The sequence below is a fragment of the Chrysemys picta genome, chromosome 6 (genome assembly GCF_011386835.1).
Source record: "Chrysemys picta bellii isolate R12L10 chromosome 6, ASM1138683v2, whole genome shotgun sequence".
NCBI classification, from domain to species: domain Eukaryota; kingdom Metazoa; phylum Chordata; order Testudines; family Emydidae; genus Chrysemys; species Chrysemys picta.
The window spans coordinates 62,525,257-62,548,942 of record NC_088796.1 but is presented as its reverse complement, the minus strand read 5'-3'; the positions used below and the strand labels follow the sequence as shown (position 1 = coordinate 62,548,942).

Below are 23,686 nucleotides of genomic sequence, written 5' to 3'. Positions count from 1 at the left end.
ACATCTAGGGCTGATCACACAGCCATGCCTTGCTTCCTCTTGCTGCTATAGTCTTGAATGAACAATCAATGTTTTAACAGTGAAATCAATTCATTTTACAAATGGAATTGTCTCTATAGAATAGCAAAAGTTGCTTTCTGAAAACTAACTGCAGTCAACAATGGGCCTACTTTTCCAAAAGCAAGAAAGCAGTTTTAGAATTTTTCTATTAATGCACATGATTTGTAGTCAGATAGGGATTAACAAATGTAGATGCCTTTGAAGTGAGATAATTTTCTTTTCTAAAGAAGGTGGGTGGATAACAAATATAGAATGGGCTTTGACATATGGTAGTTTCACTATTTATTGAAGATGATCTGGGGCTGCAAACCTCAGATCAGGATTTTAAACCCTCCAAAAGTTGGCTGTTCTGAACTGTAGCATTGGTTTGGCAGCCACAAAATTAGGATCTGGATCCAGATTCTGGGTTCCCCAAATTCAGTGATGGTTCAGGGTCATCTCTATCACTTTCTATATGTTTGTAGAACACACAGTACAATGGTGCCCTGATCATGTTTCTCTTTTCTAATTGCTACTGTGACACAAATAATTTAAGAAAACAAAGAAAGCACAATCTATAAGTGTGACACAATGCATTTGGACAGTGGGTTACCTGGTTTTATGGATTGATCTTTAAATGTAGTTTTCTACAGACTTTCATTAATACTTTTTAGATCCTAGAATTTCTGGTGTCATTCTAATACTAGGCTATGCTTGCAATACAATTGGGGTCCTTGGTTGCTGCCATAGATTGGAAGCTATACTTTCTATATTATTATTCTGCAGGGTTTAAAAAAATATTAAACAGTACAAATACATTTGTTCCAGGCTAATGATTCTGCTCCATAGCCTACAGCTTTACATAGAATAGGGTAAGAGCCCTAAAACACCCCAAAACTTCAACCCTGATTTATACATCATAAATGGAAAAAAAAAACCACCTTTTTCCTTTGAATGTCACCTTGAATGTCTGCCTGATGCTTAATCAATTAGAATCTGTGGCTAGAAAGGAATCAGGCTTTCCTGTCCCCTATGTGCAGTGGTCTGATAAGTAGACAACATGACACAAATTAAACCTACATATAACTGTGATACAAATGATTAACAAGAACAATACCCTGCTTTTTGTTTTTGCAGCCATTTACAACTGTGTACAACAAATGCAATGTGGGTATAAAATGTTACCAAATCAGAATAAAATCATCACTGACAAAGTTTGTAGATGACACAGAAAATGGGGGAGTGGTAAATACTGTAGAGGAGAAAGGTCACTGATTCAGAGTGATCTGGATCACTTGGTAAACTGGGTGCAAGCAAACAATGTTTGTTTTACATGGCTAAATGTAAATGTATACATATGGGAACAAAAAATGTAGGCCATACTTACTGGATGAGGGACTCTATCCTGGGAAGCAGGGACTGAAAATGATTTAGGGATTATGGTGGCTAATCAGCTGAGCATGCACTCCCAGTGCAAGACTGTGGCCAAAAGGGCTAATGTGATCCTGGAATGCATAACCTGGGAAATCTTGAGGAGAAGTTGAGATATTATTTTACTTCTGTATTTGGCTGCTGCTGCAGCAATACCAGGGCCAGTTCTGGAGCCCACAATTCAAAAAGAATGTTGATAAATTGGAGAGAGACAAGCCTTATTGTGATATGCCCAAGGAGATGAATCTATTCAGTTCAACAAAGAGAATGTAAAGGGGTGACATGATCACAGTATATGAATACATTCATGGGGGATAAATATTTAATAATGGGCTCAATCAATCTAGCAGAGAAAGGTATAACACAATCCACTAACTGGAAGTTGAAGTTAGACAAATTCAGACTGGAAACAAGTAGTAGATTTTTAACAGTGAGGGTAATTAACCATTAATATAATCTACCAAGGGTTGTGATAGAATTTATGTCACTGGCAATTTTAAAATCAAGATTGGATGTTTTTCTAAAAACTGGCTAGGAATTAATATAGGGAAGTTCTATGGCCTGTGTTATACAGGAGGTCAGACTAGGTGATCTCAATGGTCCCTTCTGGTCTTGGAATCTGTGACTCTAGAATGGTGCAGATGGCTTCACAAGGAGCAGAACAGTAAGAATCAGCCCCCCAAACTAAATCATTGACGTAAATGGCAACACATCCTCAGGATTACCAAAACTGTTTGTCCCATAGCAATTCACTTGGAAATATAATAGCCTAGATCATCCCCTCCTATAGTCATAGCATGGGTGGGGCTCAGGAGGAGGAAGTATCTAAAAAATACATTGTAAAGATTCACCCTATTGTTCTACCAAAGGACTACACAGTAAGCCAGAGGATAGACCACAGAATCCACCCCCAAACCTGGCAGATTCTGGGTGATCCACAGGGGGGATCAAGACATCTGCACAGAGGCACTGTGACTCTGCACTAGCTCTGGCCTCAGTGACCCCTTACGTCCTTGTCAACATGGCTCCCCAGACTATGGGAAAGGGTCATGAGGATCATAAGCAGTGAGCTTAATTCAAAAGATACTGGAGACCGAGGTGGCATTATATTTTCTGTTTAATCTTTGAAGGCACTGGAAGAGGATCAGTGTGCATCCCCCAGCCTATCCAGTCCTCCCACATGGCCTGCTTAGTCTCCTCCTCCTCCTCTCACTGTTTGAACATCAGATCTACAAAGTGTGGGGCTCAGAGAAGGAAAGGACAGAGCTACAGACAGTATAGGAAGGAGACAATGCAAATGTGGAGACTCTCCTCCTTGTGTGGATTTGAGAGCGATGATCTAGGACTATATGAGCATCCAATGTTTCACTGGTGGGGAAATGACCTAATGAAGAATGTGGATGAAGAAGATGTCCTTTAACGCAGAAGCCATTCAGACACACCAGCTACAGGATATGGGGATAAGTAAATTGTGTTCACCTCAGTATAACCACTGCCACATAGCAGAAGATCCTTTCAAGAAAACAAAGTGGCCACAGGGAACAGAAACACAATTGAAAAGTGAAGCTTAAATAAACAACAGGAAATAGGCTTTTAATTAATCTAAGCTTTCTTTTCTTTTTTTCTTTTTTTTTTTTTTACATTTTGAACAGAATTCAAAATTTAAAATGAGCCTGGAAGCACTAGAGACTCAAATCCTCTGTTTACTTAGGGCAGCACAGTGTGGGCATGCATAATGCATGGCCCTCAAACTGCTGTGCCAAGTCACCTCATTTCTGCCAGGAACCACCCATTTCTTTAGTGAGAGAATAGCTGGCTTTCAAATCTCCATACTGAGCTCAAAGGATATTTTGAAGAGAGAGCCAGTATTGTTAAAATCTGTGTGTTGTTTAACAATATGGTAAACTAAAGGCAAAGCTAGCTCCCTCAAACATGACACTCCTGCAATTTAGATTTTAACCCAAAACCTAGATATACATATAAAGAATTTCACAATCACCATTTAGCACACAAGGTATACTCTAGCTTCTGTCTTTTACTCTAAAAGAAATGTAGCATAAATCCATATAACTATTTACCTGAAGTGACTAATATTTATGTTACTTCTGCTGATTTTCATTCAATACAATTTCATTTTATTTTTCATGTCTTTAGTTGTATTTACTTGAATTATGATGTGTGTGGTTCAACTGAACTCAGATAAATCTTTGACAGATAATTTTTACTGCACAAGTCTCTTCTCTTCCAATCTATTCTATTTTTCCTTTGCACTCTTGTTAGATTCATTTCTCTCCTGAAATAACACTTCATCTAAAAGACATACAAATCTATTCCTCTCCTCTAAACAGCAATAACAAGTAAAAATATTACTACAAAAACAACAGAATATAACAAGGTACTAACAAGATGTGCTTAAGACATCACTGCTTTATCTTTTTTCTTGTTGTTGTTGCTTCTTATTTTCCATTGTTTCTTCATTGCCTTTTAAAATCCAGATTCATTGGGACATGTGCTTAAATTTACACACATATTTAAGCACTTTGCTAAATTGGGGCCTTACATAGTAAAGTCTTTGGGCAGAGGCTTCCTACCAGTTTCAATATAAATAACAAACAGCAGTTAGTGCTATATACTTAGACTGTGATCTTCACTTTAAACAGTAATGGATTATAATGACTGCTAATCTGTTTATATTATTGACTAGCAGACTAGATTTATCTTTATATGTAAACATTGGTGTTCAGTACCCTTTAAAAATGCTCTACCTGGTCTCGTCTTGAGGCTTTCAAAGGCTTTCATGCCTCACCTCTTTGCTAAAGATAATCCACACCGCACTTTCAATAAGAAGTTCAGTTCATGATCACAGAAGAACAGAAATGTGCACAAAGTAGTCAGGCTGAGAACCAGTGAATAATGGGGGACTTGGAATTATCCTCAGGGTTTTTCAATCTCTTTGGTACTCTTGATAACCAGAGCTCCCTCTGAAATGAAAATTAGGACTTCTGGATGCAAGACAGAGTGTAAGGGATAGGCTTTAAAGTTAGCACTGCTCAGGGACCCCATTATCTCAGAGGGGCTGAGATACTAAACCTCACTATGATAGGTAAGGATATCTGGGAATGTTTTATTGTTGGTTAATTTGATTTTTGATTTGTTTTCACTCTGGTCACTTGTAAGAGCTAGGCCACTGCGTGAATCGTTACAATCACAGTATTGGTAAGTTTAATTTTATGTCTTACGCCTCCTGTCATAAATATTGTATTATATATGCAATTAAAGTGCCTAGCTGCATATCAATAAAGGTCAGTCCTGCAAGGTGCTGAAAGCTATTAACACCCACTAACATCCATGGTTGTCAATGGCACACAGGACCTTTCAGGAGGTACTAGGCACCTTATAGATTCAGTCCCTATGTGCTAGAAGATAGGAAGTGTGAGGTATGCTCATCACAAGTGGACAAGAGTTGCAATGTACTGGACTGTGTTAAAAAGATTCAAGGTATTCTGTTTCTCTGATTGAAACAAATAAAAATCATTCATTTGTGAACAGCAGAAATTTTGATTTGTGCACCACACATAATACTAAAAAGAACCCTTTGCAAGTAATTTGCAAACTAATTAGGAAATCACTTGTAGGTTATCCCCATACTCTGAGATCTGTATTTATATTCTAATAAACAATTACTCATATAAAAATCTCAACAAATTAAATGAAATGTAGGTGTCATCTATTAATTCTACTAGTATGGACTAAAAACACAAAACAACTTGTTCAAAAAAGTTGCTGTTAGAAAGACAAAGATTTCAGAACACAGTTTCCCATTTGAGCAAAATACCTAATATTTTGTATTTACAGACTTATTGACTGTATTTTATTATGAATAAATTAATTTCTTGGTTCAGCAGTGGGGACATGAAGTCAACAAAATTACTCATGTGCTTAAGGTTAGGAATGTGCTTAAGTGCCTTGCTAAATCAGGACATCAGTCCCTAGGGTCCATTACACTGGTCTACAATTTTTGAGAAGTTGTCTGCTTCAGAAATAAAATGTACTATTTATTATGTATTTTGATGTGCTGAATTCAAATATGACAATTAAAACAACTGATTGGCTACTGTTTCTAAGACATTTAAGTTTTTACATTTGATGTCTATGTATATTGTGTAGATCGTAGAGTTTTAATCATAAATTGTAAACCTAGGTCTTTTCATGTGTTTATGGTCCTTTACATGATAATATTTCACCTGTCCTGTTTATGTAACACTTTAAAAATCAGCAAAAGGGTTATATAAATAAAATTTATTATGAAACAAAAGGCAAAAAACTATTATGTACATAGTTTAGTCCTATTCAGTGTCTACTCGGCGCTTCTTGGCTTGTCTCTTGTATTCATTAAATGGAGCATCTCTTGTCACTGTCCAGCAATAGTCTGCAAGCATTGATAGGCTCCATTTGCCCTGATAGCGTTTCTCCATAGTTGCAATGTCCTGGTGAAATCGCTCGCCGTGCTCGTCGCTCACTGCTCCGCAGTTCGATGGGAAAAAATCTAGATGAGAGTGCAAAAAATATATCTTTAGTGACATGTTGCAACCAAGGCTTTTGTATGCCTTGAGGAGGTTTTCCACCAACAACCTGTAGTTGTCTGCCTTGTTGTTTCTGAGAAAATTTATTGCCACTAACTGGAAGGCTTTCCATGCCGTCTTTTCCTTGCCACGCAGTGCATGGTCAAATGCATCATCTCGAAGAAGTTCACGAATCTGAGGACCAACAAAGACACCTTCCTTTATTTTAGCTTCACTTAACCTTGGAAATTTTCCACGGAGGTACTTGAAAGCTGCTTGTATTTTGTAAATGGCCTCGACCAAGTTCTTCATCAGACCCAGCTTGATGTGTAAGGGTGGTAACAAAATCTTCCTTGATTCAACAAGTGGTGGATGCTGAACACTTTTCCTCCCAGACTCCAATGACTGTCGGAGTGGCCAATCTTTCTTGATGTAGTGGGAATCTCTTGCATGAGTATCCCATTCACAGAAAAAACAGCAGTACTTTGTGTATCCAGTCTGCAGACCAAGCAAGAGAGCAACAACCTTCAAATCGCCACAAAGCTGCCACTGAGGTCATAGTTTATGCACCTCAAAATTTGTTTCATGTTGTCATAGGTTTCCTTCATATGGACTGCATGACCAACTGGAATTGATGGCAAAACATTGCCATTATGCAGTAAAACAGCTTTAAGCCTCGTCTTCGATAAATCAATGAACAGTCTCCACTCATCTGGATCGTGAATGATGTTGAGGACTGCCATCACACCATTGATGTTGTTGCAGGCTACAAGATCACCTTCCATGAAGAAGAATGGGACAAGATCCTTTTGACGGTCATGGAACATGGAAACCCTAACATCACTTGCCAGGAGATTCCACTGCTGTAGTCTGGAGCCCAACAGCTCTGCCTTACTCTTGGGTAGTTCCAAATCCCTGAAAAGGTCATTCGGTTCACCTTGTTTTATGAGGTGTGGTTCAGAGGAGGAGGATGGGAGAAAATGTGGGTCCTGTGACATTGATGGTTCAGGACCAGAAGTTTCATCCTTTTCCTCATCTGACTCAAGTGAGAATGATTCTGGTACATCAGGAACCGGCAGTCCTTCTCCGTGGGGTACTGGGCGTATAGCTGATGGAATGTTTGGATAATGCACAGTCCACTTTTTCTTCTTTGACACACCTTTCCCAACTGGAGGCACCATGCAGAAGTAACAATTGCTGGTATGATCCGTTGGCTCTCTCCAAATCATTGGCACTGCAAAAGGCATAGATTTCCTTTTTCTGTTCAACCACTGGCGAAGATTTGTTGCACAAGTGTTGCAGCATATGTGTGGGGCCCACCTCTTGTCCTGATCTCCAATTTTGCAGCCAAAATAAAGGTGATAGGCTTTCTTAACCATAGTGGTTATACTGCGCTTTTGTGATACAAAAGTCACTTCACCACAAACATAGCAGAAGTTATCTGCACTGTTCACACAAATACGAGGCATCTCTGCTCACTTTGGCTAAACAGAAATGTGTCCCTTTGCAAAAATCAAACACTGACAAATAAGAGAGCACGACACTGTATGATTTCTAGAGCTGATATAGGGCAATTTGTTCAGCAGAGTGATGTAAGCTTCATTATGATTGCATCATCCATGACTTCTAGGAATAACATGATGCAATTCATATCATGTATGACGCAATACCAGGTTCAGATTGCATGATTCATTGTTTTGCCTAAAAAGCAAGTACTGTCCAAACCCAGTCATAGATTTATTCATAGATCCAGTCAAAGATGTATTTTAGTCATTTCTGGTTTAAATTGAGATCCCTTCCCTTTATAACTCACTTATCCTCTGCCATTCCCAAGTCAAGGGTCATATATACTGACCCAATAGCATATCTTGAAAACTAGAGCCAATCAACAATTTTAAGCACCATTTTCATTCTCAGTGACCCAGAATTAGTAAAGTTTGACTACATTTATTTCAGAAGCAATTTGGCTGTAGAGCAGTGTTATCAAACAGCAGTCATTGCTTTAGCCATAATTAACTTTTCTGAATGCCCTTCTTGGCAGACCAGAAAATAGTTTAAAGACTGCATTTTATCATTTTAGTAATATATGACTACTGGAACCCATCTACTATAATAAATTCAGTGTGACCTTTTCTGGGTTTGTTTTGTAGACAAATAGGAAAATCTGACTTTGTTAGAATGTATTGAAATCATTAGGCTTTCCACTGAATTAATGGAAGTCTTGCCTTGCAAGAATGTTGATTTCAGCAGATTATCAAACTGAGTTACTGCAAACTCTTATTAAAAATTAAAAATCAAATGTCAACATGGTAGAAGTTGCATGAAAGGACACAAATCTCTCTGAACACAGGACTCCCATGGTGGCTTTAACAAATGAAAATGTGAGCAATAACAGCTCAGGAATAAGTACTTTTTTTAGGAGAGGTGGAGGAGGGAAAACGTTAATGTTTTCCAAAGTTTAGACACTAATTAGTAGTGAGCGCAATGCTAAGCTGGGATAAATCCATTGAAAGTCATCACAAAATGTATTATTTTATGTATTGCCATGAGAAAAATGACAATGAAAATATTGATACTTTTGGTTATTATTTCCCCTCCTCATATACTGCCCTGTTATAATACGTGAGGGCACAATAAAGAATGCTTCAATAACTGCTTGTGGAGTTTGCCTGATGTGCACTACAGACTAATCTCTTTTTAGCATTTAAATTTGAAGATTGGCATACACTTTCTGCCTTAGTGATTCTGAAAAGTGGCTGTACCATCCTGTCAAACTCAGTGCTGTGGGTTTCTTTGTGGATGATCACACTTGTTGAAAAGACACTACCCTTTCCACACACAAAAAAAATAATCTGTCAGTCATGGATTCTCTCATGATTTAATGCCTAGGTAGTAGGAGAACTTGTCAGTTTTTATGCCTGCTAAGCCTAAATCACATGGAGCAGCAGCAGCAAAAGCAGAATGTAAGTGAGTTTTTATTTTATGTAGGTAAAAAGGCCATTTCCTTTCCAATTAATGTGCATTTTTCCCCACCTGCTGCCTTTCAATTGCTAATTAGAATCTGTTCCAAGATAGGGATGAAAGCTAATAAATATGGTAGGTTTGCTTTTGCATGGAACTTTATGCTCCAAGGTGCCAAGCATTCTCTGATAGCATTAACTTCAGTGGGAATAGAGCTCATTAGAAACTGGGAGAAAAAGAAGTCACTAATGCTCTCAGCTACATTTTTCCTCAAGGTGTGATCTGCACAAAAATTTTCTGACCAGAGTCTGCCTGGAACTTGAGGGGTGTGTGCGTGTCCTGTCTATTGAAATTATTAAAATCTATTTCAGAGTAGCAGCCGTGTTAGTCTGTATCCACAAAAAGAACAGGAATACTTGTGGCACCTTAGAGACTAACAAATTTATTAGAGCATAAGCTTTCATGGACTACGGCCCACTTCTTCGGATGCATATAGAGTGGAATAAATATTGAGGAGATATATATACACACATACAGAGAGCATAAACAGGTACCCCACTGCTATGGGTACCCGCATGGCCCCACAATATGCCAACATTTTTATGGCTGACTTAGAACAACGTCTCGTCCCCTAACGCCCCTACTCTACTTGCGCTACATTGATGACATCTTCATCATCTGGACCCATGGAAAAGAAGCCCTTGAGGAATTTCACCATGATTTCAATAATTTCCATCCCAACATCAACCTCAGCCTAGATCAATCCACACAAGCGGTCCATTTCCTGGACACTACTGTGCTAATAAGCGATGGTCACATAAATACCACCCTATACCGGAAACCTACTGACCGCTACACTTACCTACATGCCTCCAGCTTCCATCCAGGACACACCACACGATCCATTGTCTACAGCCAAGCTCTAAGATATAACTGCATTTGCTCCAATCCCTCAGATAGAGACAAGCACCTACAAGATCTCTATCAAGCATTCTTAAAACTACAATACCCACCTGCTGAAGTGAAAAACAGATTGACAGAGCCAGACGAGTACCCAGAAGTCACCTCCTACAAGACAGGCCCAACAAAGAAAATAACAGAACACCACTAGCTGTCACCTTCAGCCCCCAACTAAAACCTCTCCAGCGCATCATCAGAGATCTACAACCTATCCTGAAAGATGATCCTTTACTCTCACAGATCTTGGGAGACAGACCTGTCCTTGCTTACAGACAACCCCCCAACCTAAAGCAAATACTCACCAGCAACCACACATCACTGAACAAAAACACTGACCCAGGAACCTATCCTTGTAACAAAGCCCGAGGCCAACTCTGTCCACATATCTATTCAAGTGACATCATCATAGGACCTAATCACATCAGCCATACCATCAGGGGCTCGTTCACCTGCACATCTACCAATGTGATATATGCCATCATGTGCCAGCAATGCCCCTCTGCCATGTACATTGGCCAAACCGGACAGTCTCTACGCAAAAGAATTAATGGACACAAATCTGACATCAGGAATCATAATACTCAAAAACCAGTGGGAGAACACTTTAACCTGTCTGGTCATTCAATGACAGACCTGCGGGTGGCTATATTACAACAGAAAAACTTCAAAAACAGACTCCAACGAGAGACTGCTGAGCTGGAATTGATATGCAAACTAGACACAATCAACTCAGGATTGAATAAGGACTGGGAATGGCTGAGCCATTACAAACATTGAATCTATCTCCCCTTGTAAGTATTCTCACACTTCTTATCAAACTGTCTGTACTGGGCTATCTTGATTATCACTTCAAACATTTTTTTTCTCTTACTTAATTGGCCTCTCAGAATTGGTAAGACAACTCCCACCTGTTTATGCTCTCTGTATGTGTGTATATATATCTCCTCAATATTTATTCCACTCTATATGCATCCGAAGAAGTGGGCCGTAGTCCACGAAAGCTTATGCTCTAATAAATTTGTTAGTCTCTAAGGTGCCACAAGTACTCCTGTTCTTTTTAAAATCTATTAGTTAACAGGGAAATATATTTAATCTCTGTAGGTTTTTGAGACTCCCTATAGAATTGTAGAGCAGGGATATAATTTTCTGTAATATTCAAAGGACTTGTTCATAGGATATCCATTCCAGAGTAGATCAATCCTTGCCTTCCCTCAACAGAATAATCACAGGGGAACTCTTCAAGGAAAACTGAGAAATTTTCCTTTTCTTATCTCCACCCACTGCTTCCTCCCGTAGCCCAGTGGGCCAGCTTACCTCTATTATATTCACTGCTTTGCATTATATTCTGCTTTATTATATTCAGCAGTAATGCAAGGACCCTACAGGCTTGTATCCTGTAAAACACTGGCTTCAGCAGTTAGCATGAGGTTTGAGGCCTATGAACTTTGGCTTAGATAAACTTAGGTAACTCATAAGTTTTGGGGTACTGGAAGCAGAGTGGGGAAGTTTGTCCATAATGACATCAGCCAAACACAACCACAGAACATGAGTTGACACCAGCTTCTGGAAGGTTTTGGACGGAACATCCCACCACCAGAGTGCCATGGCAACTAATTGACGTATATGATAATAGGGTGAAATCATAAATACACTAACCTCTAAAAGAAAAGCACCTTAACATTGATAAGGGGAGGAAATACAAATAAGGAAGAGGGAAGAAATCCCTATTGAATGTGCGTTAGACATCGTAACGTCAGCATAACATAGTATAAAAGTAGCATCCCAAGGCAGTAGAAGAAAGATGTAGCCCTTGGGAGGGGTTGGAATGATGGCCACTGGTGAAGATGAGGAAGGTGACAATCATGAGGAAGATGATGACTAACATTTCAGATTGTTCTGCAAGGGATGGTGTGAGTATAGATGTTCAGATGTAGTTTTTGTATTATCTCTATCTACCTTACTGAGTTAGAGTGTGTGTGACTTTGCTAAATGTATTAATAAATTATTTATTTGTAAATATAAAACAGTTCCTATAGAGTGAGTGTTGCACCTGAACACATTGGGGTTCCCAGCTACATAATAATTTTAATAATACTGGGCCTGATCTTGGGACAAGAACCTCTCAACCCTCAAAGTTATAACTGGGAATTTTTATTCATAATCTATAGATCAGGTTACATTCCCTCAGTCTTTTCCAAAGAAGGGGTGATCAGGCCTAGTTTTTTAATCTATCTTCCCTCATCCAAAATTGCCATTGACTTCACCAACTAAGGAGTGAGTGAAAACAGAGTACAGTCATCAAAGTTTGGTCCATTATGTACACCTGTAGCATTTGGCAATGGCTAGCAGAGTGGGAAAATCCTAAACTCTTGCAGCTGTAGTTGCCAATAATTTCTGTCTCCATCAATAGGTGTCTTTAAATCACAGCCATTTGATCACAGATCTGACTATGATGTATATAAATGCCTTTCTCTAGCCTTCTTATTAAAAGACATTTTATCCTAAAAGATACTTCATGAATAATAGTGGTGCTTTAATTTGGGTATATTAGAGCTTTATCACACCCCATTTGTTCTTCCCACCATTTTAGACACTTTTTTGTATTATTTTTTAATCTTGCAAAATTTCCCTTTTGAAAAGATTGCTTTTGATATTACTTTTCTAATGCATTTTACATGTGTAATATGCATGCCCATTATAAACCTTTTTAAAATAATGTTCCTACTGATGCATAATTGCAGTTCCATTTTAGAATTTCAGACATCTTCTACTATTTGACCTAATTAAATGGCATCAACTAGAGCTACAATTAGAGAGAAAGTCTATGACACAATTAAGAAGCTGTATTTTACTTTCTTTTAGTTCTTTTTTTTCTACCTCTTCTTTTGTGAGTCTTACTGCCCTAATAATATCTCTAGAAATATTACTACTATATATTATTAAGAGAACTGTAGCACTCAACATTTGAATTAATTACTGGACTCAAAGTTAGTGATTGCCTAGAGACCAGAGATCATGATCTGAGTACATTCAATATGGTCAAACAGAGTAGAGTGCCAACCAGTAATATATATATATATATATATATTGCTCTGCCAGGTTAATTTCCTAAAGCTGAGGAAAATTATGAACAATATCAGAAGGAAGAATTTAGATAGAAATATGAAACTGAAAATTGGGTGTTCTTGAAAAAGAGCCCAAAAGCCACCATTCTACAATCAAGAAAGAGGACAACTTTGACTAAAAGTCCATCCTGAGTCAGTAGTGTAGTGAAGGCAGCAATTAGAAATAAAAGAGCAACATATCAAAATGGGAAAGAGACAAAAGAAGGCTAACGGCATTTTGGGCTGTATAAGTAGGGGCATTGCCAGCAGATCGAGGAACGTGATCGTTCCCTTTTATTCGACATTGGTGAGGCCTCATCTGGAATACTGTGTCCAGTTTTGGGCCCCACACTACAAGAAGGATGTGGAAAAATTGGAAAGAGTCCAGCGGAGGGCAACAAAAATGATTAGGGGTCTGGAGCACATGACTTATGAGGAGAGGCTGAGGGAACTGGGATTGTTTAGTCTCCAGAAGAGAAGAATGAGGGGGGATTTGATAGCAGCCTTCAACTACTTGAAGGGGGGTTTCAAAGAGGATGGAGCTCGGCTGTTCTCAGTGGTGGCAGATGACAGAACAAGGAGCAATGGTCTCAAGTTGCAGTGGGGGAGGTCCAGGTTGGATATCAGGAAAAACTATTTCACTAGGAGGGTGGTGAAACACTGGAATGCGTTACCTAGGGAGGTGGTGGAGTCTCCTTCCTTGGAGGTTTTTAAGGCCCAGCTTGACAAAGCCCTGGCTGGGATGATTTAGCTGGGAATTGGTCCTGCTTTGAGCAGGGGGTTGGACTAGATGACCTCTTGAGGTCCCTTCCAACTCTGATATTCTATGATTCTATGAAAAGCAATATAAATTAGAAGTAACATAGTGAAGAAAATTGATAAAGGAAACTAAAGAACATCAGGGAAAAACCCAGGGCTGCAAGTGCTAAGGTCAATAAAGGATTTTTGAAAGTACATTAGGAACAAAAGGCCCATTACTAAATGAAGAAATCAAAAAAAAATAAATCAGAAAAGGGTTCAATAAATACCTATTTTTTTTATATGTAAAGGAGGAGGATATATGCATATTAAAAGGATGAAGTATTACTTTCCAGTCCACTAATAGCGAAGGATGATGTTAAACATCTACTAGTGATAAACATGTTTAAGTTAGCAGGCCTGGAGAACTTGCTCCCAAGAGCGATAAAACAATTAGCAAAGGAGATCTCACTGATGCTAATTTTCAATAAATCATAGAATACCAGGAAAAATTCCAGAAGACAGGAAGCATGCTAAAGATATGCCAATATTCAAAAAGGGCAAGCAGGATGACTCAGGTAAGTACAAGCCAGTCAGCCTGACACCAATCCTGGGCAAAATAATGGAAAAGCTGATGTAGGATTCAATTAATACAAAATTAAAAGGACAGAAATATACCAAGTCAACATGGCTTATGAAAAATAGATCTTGTCAAACAAGCCTGATTTCATTCTTTGATGAGATTACGAGTTTAATTGATAAAGTTAACTGCATAGATATAATATATTTAGACTTTTGTAAGGCATTTAATGTGGTGTCACATAACAGCAGATAAAAATATTAGCAATAAACTCTATTAATAATATTCACATTAAATTAATTACAAACTAACTGACAGATCTCAAAAAGTAGTTGTCAATAGGAAATCATCATGGAATAGGGTTATTTCTAAGTGGGTTCTTCAGAGTTTGGTAGGCGGCACAACACTATTCAACATTTTCATCAATGATCTGGAAGTAAATATAAAATCACTGCTGATAAAATCTGCAATGACGCAAAGATTAGCAAAGTAGTAGATAATGAAAAGGACAGGGCTGTCATACAGAGTAATCTGTATCACTTGGTAAGCTGAGTCCATACAAACAAAATGTATTTGGCTGTATTAAAATGCAAAATTAAACATCTAGGAACAAGAAATACAGGTTGTTCCTATAGAATGGGGGGGCGGGGTGGACTATATCCAGGAAAACACTGAGTCTGAAAAGGATTTAAGGGTCACAGTTGATAAGTAACTCAACATGAGCTTCCAGTGTGGTGTTGTGACAAAAAAGGCTAATGTTCTTGGACATTTAAAATGTGAGTAGGACTAGGGAAGGTGGTTTTACCTCTGTATACAGCACTGGTGAGTCCAGTACTGGACTACTGCATCCAGTTCTGGTGTCCAATTTTTAAGAAGATGCTGGAAAATTGGAGAGGCTGGCAGAAAATAGCCTCAAAAATTATTCAAGGGCTGGAGAAAATGCCTTGTAATGAGACACTTCAAGATCTCATCCTGTTTAGCTTATCAAGAAGACTGAGAGGTGACTTGATTATATTGTAAGTACCTTGGTGCAGAGAAAATACTGGGTACTAAAGGGCTCTTTATTTTAGTGGAGAAAGACTGAACAAAAACCAATGACCGGGAGCTGAAGCCAGACAAATTCAAATTAGAAGTAGGTCACACATTTTTAGCAGTAAAGTTTATTAACTACTGAATATGTAAGATAGTCTTCAGTCAGATACAAGTTATGCTTCAGAGACCAGAGGAACTTTTCAGCCTTAAATCTATGAGTCTATGAACAAGTAGAGAAAAGGAAAATCCAAATCTAAACCACCCAGCAGCGTTAATTGAAAATGATCCATCATAAATCACATATGCTTAAATCATCAAAAAAGTGTATCTTGATTTACAATAAAATAAAATACACAAAAAGGGCACCAAATGTCCATGATTTTCTTCTGCCAAGATTTTATATGAAAAGCTGAAGTGAAACTTCCCAAGGAAGCAATGTCCTGCTTATAAAGCTTCTGAGGACAGTTGTACCAGTTTAGGGTTCTTTAATGGTCAGCATATTGTGGTGAGACTACGCCACAAAATTATGCAATGCAAGTAACACTCATTACAAATGAAGCTCCATTTTCTGTTCATGAAATTTGTGAGCCACTCCTGACTTTTGCAAGTTGATTCATTATTGGTAAGTTTTCAGCTATTAGCTTATGTAAACAATTTTTAGCCTATGGATTTTTTGCTAGCTGCTCATTTTGACTGTTTCCTGTTTGCTGTAGTGACCAGTCACCTAAGACAAACAGTACTGTTTCTGCTCCCTGATTAGATGACTGAAACTTTGTACACATTTTTTGGAGGAACTGTTAATTATTGTGCTAAAATTCATGAAACTTTCAGGATTCTCAAACATTTTATGAAGGCAGTTGTTGAATGCTTACAACAATGAATAATATGATCCTCACAAATAACAGCAAACCAACCCAACTATTTTTATTAAAAATATCCCCACTTCCCCAATTCACTTTGCTTTATTTGACCTAGTTCAATGGATCAAAGAAGTTTGAGGAGCCTATTTCTGCTAAGATGACCATAAGAAATTCAGTGTAAGATAGATGGAATCTAGCATTCAGTTGTGCTGTGGGAAATGCAAGAGAAAAAAGTGCATTTGTACGTTTAGAATTACCTAGAGAAGAAAAAGGCATAAAATTGTTGTGATAGCTCTCTGTCATAAACATACAGCTAAGGGTAGTATAAAATCCCTCTTTACCCTGTAAAGGGTGAATTCCTCTTTTACCTGTAAAGGGTTAAGAAGCTCAGATAACCTGGTTGGCACCTGACCAAAAGGACCAATAAGGGGAGAAGATACTTTCAAATCTGTGGGAGAAGGTTCTTGTTTGTGTCTTTGTTTTGGTCTCTTCGAGTCAGCAAGGAACCAGGGCAGGAAAAATACATCTCCTTAAGCATATCTGGACTAAGCATCTAGTATTGCAGAAATAGTAAGTAATAGCAAATAAATGTGTTAGATTATCTTTTGTTTTAGCTTGTGAATTTTCCCTGTGCTAAGAGGGAGGTTTATCCCTGCTTTTGTAACTTTAAAGTTTTGCCTAGAGGGGAAATCCTCTTTGTTTTTGAATCTTTTGTTATTCTGTAAAGTACTTACCATCCTGATTTTACAGAGGTGATTCTTTTACTTTTTCTTTCTTTATAATAAAGTCTGTTTTTTTAGAATCTGATTGGGTTTTAGTGTCCTAAAACCCAAGGGTCTGGTCTGTGCTCACCTTGTTACCTATCTGGTTGGTAGAGTTTTCTCAAGCCTCCCCAGGAAAGGAGGTGAAGGGCTTGGGGGGATATTTTGGGGAAACAGGAACTCCAAGTGGTCCTTTTCCTGAATCTTTGTCTAACTCACTTGGTGGTGGCGCATACTGTTCAAGGACAAGGTGGAATTTGTGCCTTGGGAAAGTTTTTAACTAAGCTGGTAAAAATAAGCTTAGGGTGCCTTTCATGCGGGTCCCCAGATCTGTACTCTAGAGTTTAGAGTGGGGAAGGAACCCTGACACTCTCTATTAAGGGATAATTTACAAAGGTAAAATAAACTATTCCTACAGGAAGAAAAGTTCTTCTCAAGTTCATTTTCTATCTGGAGTCTTGACCTGTTGTGCCCTATTGGTACCAACAAGATAAGATGAACTACTCTGTTTGAATGTCTAATATATACTCCTTCTCTGACTGGTTTGCAGAAGTACTAGCAAGCAAAGAAGTGCTAGATAGATCATAAAACTGGGATTAAAACAGTAGTCAGGGATAGGAGAGAAGATGTTCTTTCAAAGCCTTTTGAAAGGCATTCAAATGGTGCTGCTTTAACATTTGAAGTCACTGAATTAAATATTGTTTTCTTCTATCCCTTAATGACAACACTACAATTTCAAACAGAAATTGAGAGATTCCCTAGGTTCAAACGCCAACAATGTGCAAATGACACTCAACTTTTTTGACTTCACATCACACACAAACTCCATTGTCACCCAGGTATGCCGGCATCTGGGAAGGATGGGCTGAAGCTGAGAGTGCAAATGTAGGACTTAAAAAGGTGCACTGGTCTTGTTCCGGCTATCCACACAGGGGTGAGTTTCTCCTAGAGGTTTTCTGGACAGGGAAGACATCCAAGCTAAGAACAAAAAAACCTGCAAAGAGCCCAGGACTCAGGGGGTGATCTTTCTGTTTTAAAGTTAATAGGGAAACAATCTGGTTGATTTAACCAGGAGTAAGACTGGATCCAATAGTTCACTTTTAGAACAGTCAGTAATGATGAGGCATCAGCAGTCCTTTCTCAGAGCTGAATTAGTATATTACAGTGGGCATCCTCAAAAACTTTCCAGTTTTCTCATCGCAATTAGAAGCACCCATCATAGGTTTGTGAAGCATCCACTACAGGTTTGGGCACTGTGGCTGGAATTTTCAAAGACCTGTAGCTAAATGTCTAGGTTGTCATAGGTGCACACAGATGGTTGTCCATAGTTTTACAAATATATATATATGTATATTTTATACACTTAAATAAAAATCACAGCCAAATTTTACACTCATGGCCCAATCATGTGGATGCTGAATTTTCACAGTGTCTAGAAACAGGATTTTCAAATGCATCTTGTGCAATGCCCTCCTAACCATCCCAAATTACAAACATGAAAGTACAGCCTCTGAATTGCCATTGAAGTGAATGAAAGGGGAAACAGATTAAGAGGTAAGAGCAGGGGATGAGAGTAGTTACATGAGCAAAGCTATGCTGGCCTACAAGTGTATTTGAGTACTGTTAGGATACCACATTGGAAACCTGATATCTACTTGCATATAACCAACCTCTTGCCTTTAACTGTGGCAAACTGCTACAAATCTCCCAAATTCTTGATATTCTTCTATGCGTTTACATCATCTGGCTCTGATTTGTGTACCTCTGAAACCAGTAGGTATGTACTCGGCACAACTCAGCCATGCCTCTGCTACCCGTGATACCATGCTACACTGCTTCTTATACTCAAAATAGTGTGAGTACGTGTACATGAGCAGGGTAATCACAGCCCTAGATTATAGGGGAGACATAGCCAAAGGGACAGTTCATCTGAGTTAATGTTCACCAGCATAAGGGCAGACAGTGAAACCCTCACTAGGAGATTCACAGGAAAGTTCTACATTGGAGCATGTGTGTGTTCTGGCTTTAGAAGTGTTTGATAGCTCCAGTGCAGACATAAAAACATAACTTTTTTTTTTTTAATAGTTGAATGCTGTCTGATAAGCTTGTGAGTTTCAGAGCATTTCCTGGATGGTTATTCTAGAGTTAGTGCACAATATTACGAGCAATTATCAACGTTATCTCAAAAGTTGTTAGCAAACTAACAAAAGTGAAACTGGGATGATTAGGTGAGCAATAGCACACAGAATTGTTGCTCTTAAGCAGTAAGCAAAGAGAAGTAATTTAAAACTGTTGCTTATTAGTTCAAGCCATATACTGAATTTTATGCATTCTTGTCTGATTCACAATAAATTATCACTGCATTTTTTCCTTTCATTCCCCACATTAAAGATATATATCATGCTGCCCATTAGTATAATTTTTAGGGCGGATCTACTCCTGTGGCATCTCTCAGAATCAGAGCATACACATCAGATATGGTACCATTTTACTGTTTTGTTATGAATTTTACTGATATTATATAACACTGTCGTATCACTTTATATAATCCTTCTGCAAGTACATTCCATTCATTTCAATGGGTCATTCCTAAGTAAATATAATTTTACATTAATAAATATGTAAATACAAAGTAATATTTCATAGTGAATAAAATATACTTAATCTATATTCATAAAAAATATTTGCCAAGAGGCATGTTCCATTGTCCAGAGTTATGTAATCTTACAGAGTAATTAGCATCAGTATGTATTATTTGTACAACACCAGTGCTGTGTGATACAGAACAGACACAAAGAAACCTAAAGGTTGAGATTTTCAAAGTCAACTAGGGGATTTAGCACACAACTCGTATAAATCCTCTTGTTTGCTTTGAAAAACAAGAGGCCCTTCTCCAAGGAGTTTACAGTTTGGAGTAGAATGATACCATTAATGTCATTAAACCACAGGGCTAGGGAGTCAATAGAGAGGTGAGAAAGAGATGATCTGGGGAGATCAACTACCTTATTGTTTGTTTGTTTATTTTCCATCCAATCAGTGCTGGACACAATAGCAGCACTGGCAAGCTGTGAGCAGAGATAGTTGGCAAAGTGCCAGATGGATGCAAAGAGTTCTGTGGAATGACTTGGTGTAGGGGTTTGCAATTTCCAAAGTCCCCCATCATGATTATTCTGTGCACTAGTAACTTACATAAAACTTGTATTCATCAAACTGAATTATTCATTATCCAGCAGGATGCCTGTCAGGTTTTACTAATAGGTGTAAATGCCTGAAAGGTGTCCAAGAATGTTGAAAAAGTGGGAAACATATCAGAGAAAATCATGCTAGCCTGTGGAGATAAAAGAGAATCTTCCCCGAAATAGCTGGAAACAATTCTAGCTCTCCTCAGACAACTGTAACTTACAAAACCTGACTGGCATTTACAAGGCAGATGATAATAACCCATGTAGACACTGACTTTGACAACATTATGGGTACAATATTTCCACATGGATGACTATTCTTCCTCTTGAAGAGTTTCTTCAGTGTTTTATGCAAATAAGGGCTTTGTTTGAACATCAGACACAAATGTTATCTTGCTCCATATTTTGTGGCCATCGCATTGGCATACAGGGCTTTCGCGACTGAATTCCCAGTGTAGCATCATATAGTATTTATGGAATGTTGGATTTTTCATACTTATCTCTTTTGGACTCTGTATGTCACAGAGCATCTGTCAAAGTTCAGTGATCATCTAAATAATTAGGTTTCTATCTTGGTAGCTGCTCCACATCGGCAGACACTTGTACCCATGCAGGTCCCAACTGAAATAAATAGCGGATTCTGTGTGAGTAGCAGCTTTTATTTCTTTTTGTAGGTCATAACATTATTTGTTTCTTCAGCAACTTCTCTACTAAAATAAAGTTCTCAGAATAAAGCCCTAGCTGTAGCAGGCCCTAGCAGTTTTAAATATACTTTTTGTACAATATATTTTTGAACAATACACTAACGAATGGAATTAATAGAAATCCTTTCCCTAAAATTACACTATTATAAGTGTTTAAGTGATTTTGCACTGTGAATGTGTGAATTGTTTTACAACATTTAATAATAGATGATGATGATACAAAAAACCATAAACACTAAATAAGAATGTACCATAAGCAATGTTATGCCTAACAGTGAAGTCAATGGAATCATGCCAGAGTTACAGCAGAAATAACTGAAAATACTTCTACTATTCATTCACTCTATACAAGTGTTGTAATTATGTGTGAGGAGGAAACTATGCCTAAAGCCAAAGAGAAGAGGGGGGAGGTTCTGTTCATAATTCAAATTTTTGTCCAAGTTAACATTACAAATACTCTACAAATGGTGTTCAGATAACATTTTTGTTTGTCTCTTGTACTGAAATACCAGTGCTATAGTGACAACTGTGCATCACAAGCAATTGTTTTGTAGAAAAATTGTGTAAAATAAAGCTACATCTATGCCTCAAGACAAGATCATGGAGGTCCAAAAAACTGATTACAAAACAGACATCTGATATCTTACTCTTACAGAGAAAACAGAAAAGAATTATACTTTCACTAAATGATTGCTGTTTTGTTTATCTATTTTCTCAGAGCTCAGGATTACCTCTAAAGTTGAATGTTTCAAGCAGACTTGGATGGATTACTGATTTTTAAATTAGTTAGCAGTTCCCCCCAAAATGGAAAAAAAAATGGTTTGACATGACCAAACCCAAACTTTTTTGGAGTTTTTGATTAATCAAAAAAGTTTACAAAAGTTTCATACCACGTTGAACAAGGTGTTTTGTTTGACCTCAAACAAAATGTTTAATTTCCTGGTATTTTTAAAAGTTTAATAAAAACAAAGAAAATTAAGGATTAAAATCACAAAGCAGGAGGAGGAGGACGTAGAAGATGTTCTTCCCCTTATACCAAGCGCAACACAGGGATTCAAATCTAAGTGTATGGCTACACCAGAGCTGGAAGGTGTAATTTCCAGCTTGAGGAGATGTACCCACACAAGTGGTGGTTGAGCTACTGCACTAGAAATTGAAGTGTAGCCGTGGCAGCATGAGCAGCAGAAGGAGCTAGCTGCTCCAAATATGTACGTAGGGTTCCAGACAGGATCAGGCATGGTGCAGTTATCCCCTCCCACTGCTATACTTCTATTTTAAACATGCTAGCTCATTAAGACCTAGTGCAGGTATGTCTACTTGAGCTGGAAATTACCCCTTACAGTGTATTAGAGAGACAAGGTGGGTAAGGCAATATCTTTTATTGGACCAACACCTCTTGGTGAGAGATACAAGCTTTCGAGCTTACACAGACCTCTTCTTGTAGACATTACCTGAGTCTCCCACCTCTCAAGTGAATACCCTAACCACCAGATTATAGGGTATTCTGAGGTGTGTCTCTCTCTATCCCTATTTAAATAATTAGGGCTGGATCCCTGTGCGGTCTGAATGCCTCCTAACAAATTGCAGCATGTTCTCAACTCCCTCTGGAGACAATGAGAGTTGAGGATGTCCAATATGACTAGGCCTTTAGAATTATAAACAGCACAATGAGACCAGTCCTGTTAGGTTCTGCTCACTAAAGTTAAAGGAAGCTGATGGCACACAGCACAGCACAGAATTGACCCAAAGTGTGTGTGTGGGGCAGGGGGAGGGGCCACGGGGGAATCTTATTTTCAGGTCTTCCCAAATTTCACTCCATTCCTAGGTTAGAGATCATCCTTACCTAATGAATACAATTTTGAATCAAGCTCTCTCACCTTTTTCTTCTATCTTTTATTGTCAACTCGGTCACTTGAAATAAGCAGCCAATTTTCTAGTGCAGCTCCCAGATCCAAATAAAACCCTCCAAGCAGTTTTATTCCAGCCAAGTGATGCTAAAACGTTCATCCTTAAATTACCTTGAAAATCCCATGTGTACTCTATTTAAATTCTAATCCATGTGGCAGAACATGCATACATTCCACCAAGTAGGTGAGTTACTTCATAGGTACCCTGCATGTCTGCATTAAATATTACATCTCTCACAAGTAAGTAGCTTGATTTCCACAAACAGTACTATAGAGATAATTTGCTTTTGTCCATTTTACTGGACAATGGGTCAGTGTGCGATTAATACAAGTCAAATGGTATGTTTTCCACTTTATGTTGATGTGGTTCCAACTTAGTGGCTTTGCAATCAGCATTTTAAAATGTCTGAAAAAACTCTTGCTATAGTCACACTTAGAAGAAATTGAGATGAATTTAAGAATATCAGTTTAGAGAGGGGGAAAAAAGACCTCTGCTGTTATTCTCACTGCGTGGCTGAATCTTTGAGGTGCATTCAATGCACCTGATTAATCCTCAAGTTAATTGAGAGCTACATTGAACTAACTCCCACTGAGCTGTGCCAGGAAGAGGAAAAAGAGACTGAAGGCTTAAGTTTTAGCTTGATTTAACTGGACTTCCAGGTAAAAAATCAGAAGGCAAATAATTTCTGGCACAATTTTGCAGTTATTTATGCCCATAATTTAGGTCGTGTCCTTAATTGTGCCTTTATTTATTTGTACCTGTGAAACTGGTGGCCACCGCTTGAAGATCTGCCTGAACAGGGAGCACTTGGTGCTATAAGGACTCAAGCTTACTCCCACTGAAGTCAGTGGCAAAAGGACTATT

At 38.2% G+C, this 23,686-nt stretch overlaps 1 long non-coding RNA gene across 1 annotated transcript in view; it reads right to left on the bottom strand.

Annotated features, from left to right (window-relative positions):
• Positions 1–20,701: 20,701 nt before the first annotated feature.
• The window catches only part of LOC135972380 (uncharacterized), a 166,916-nt gene continuing 163,931 nt past the window's right edge, over positions 20,702–23,686 (bottom strand). The window contains exon 4 of the long non-coding RNA XR_010588811.1: positions 20,702–20,831. This is a non-coding gene — a long non-coding RNA (uncharacterized LOC135972380). The remainder of the gene's footprint in view (positions 20,832–23,686) is intronic.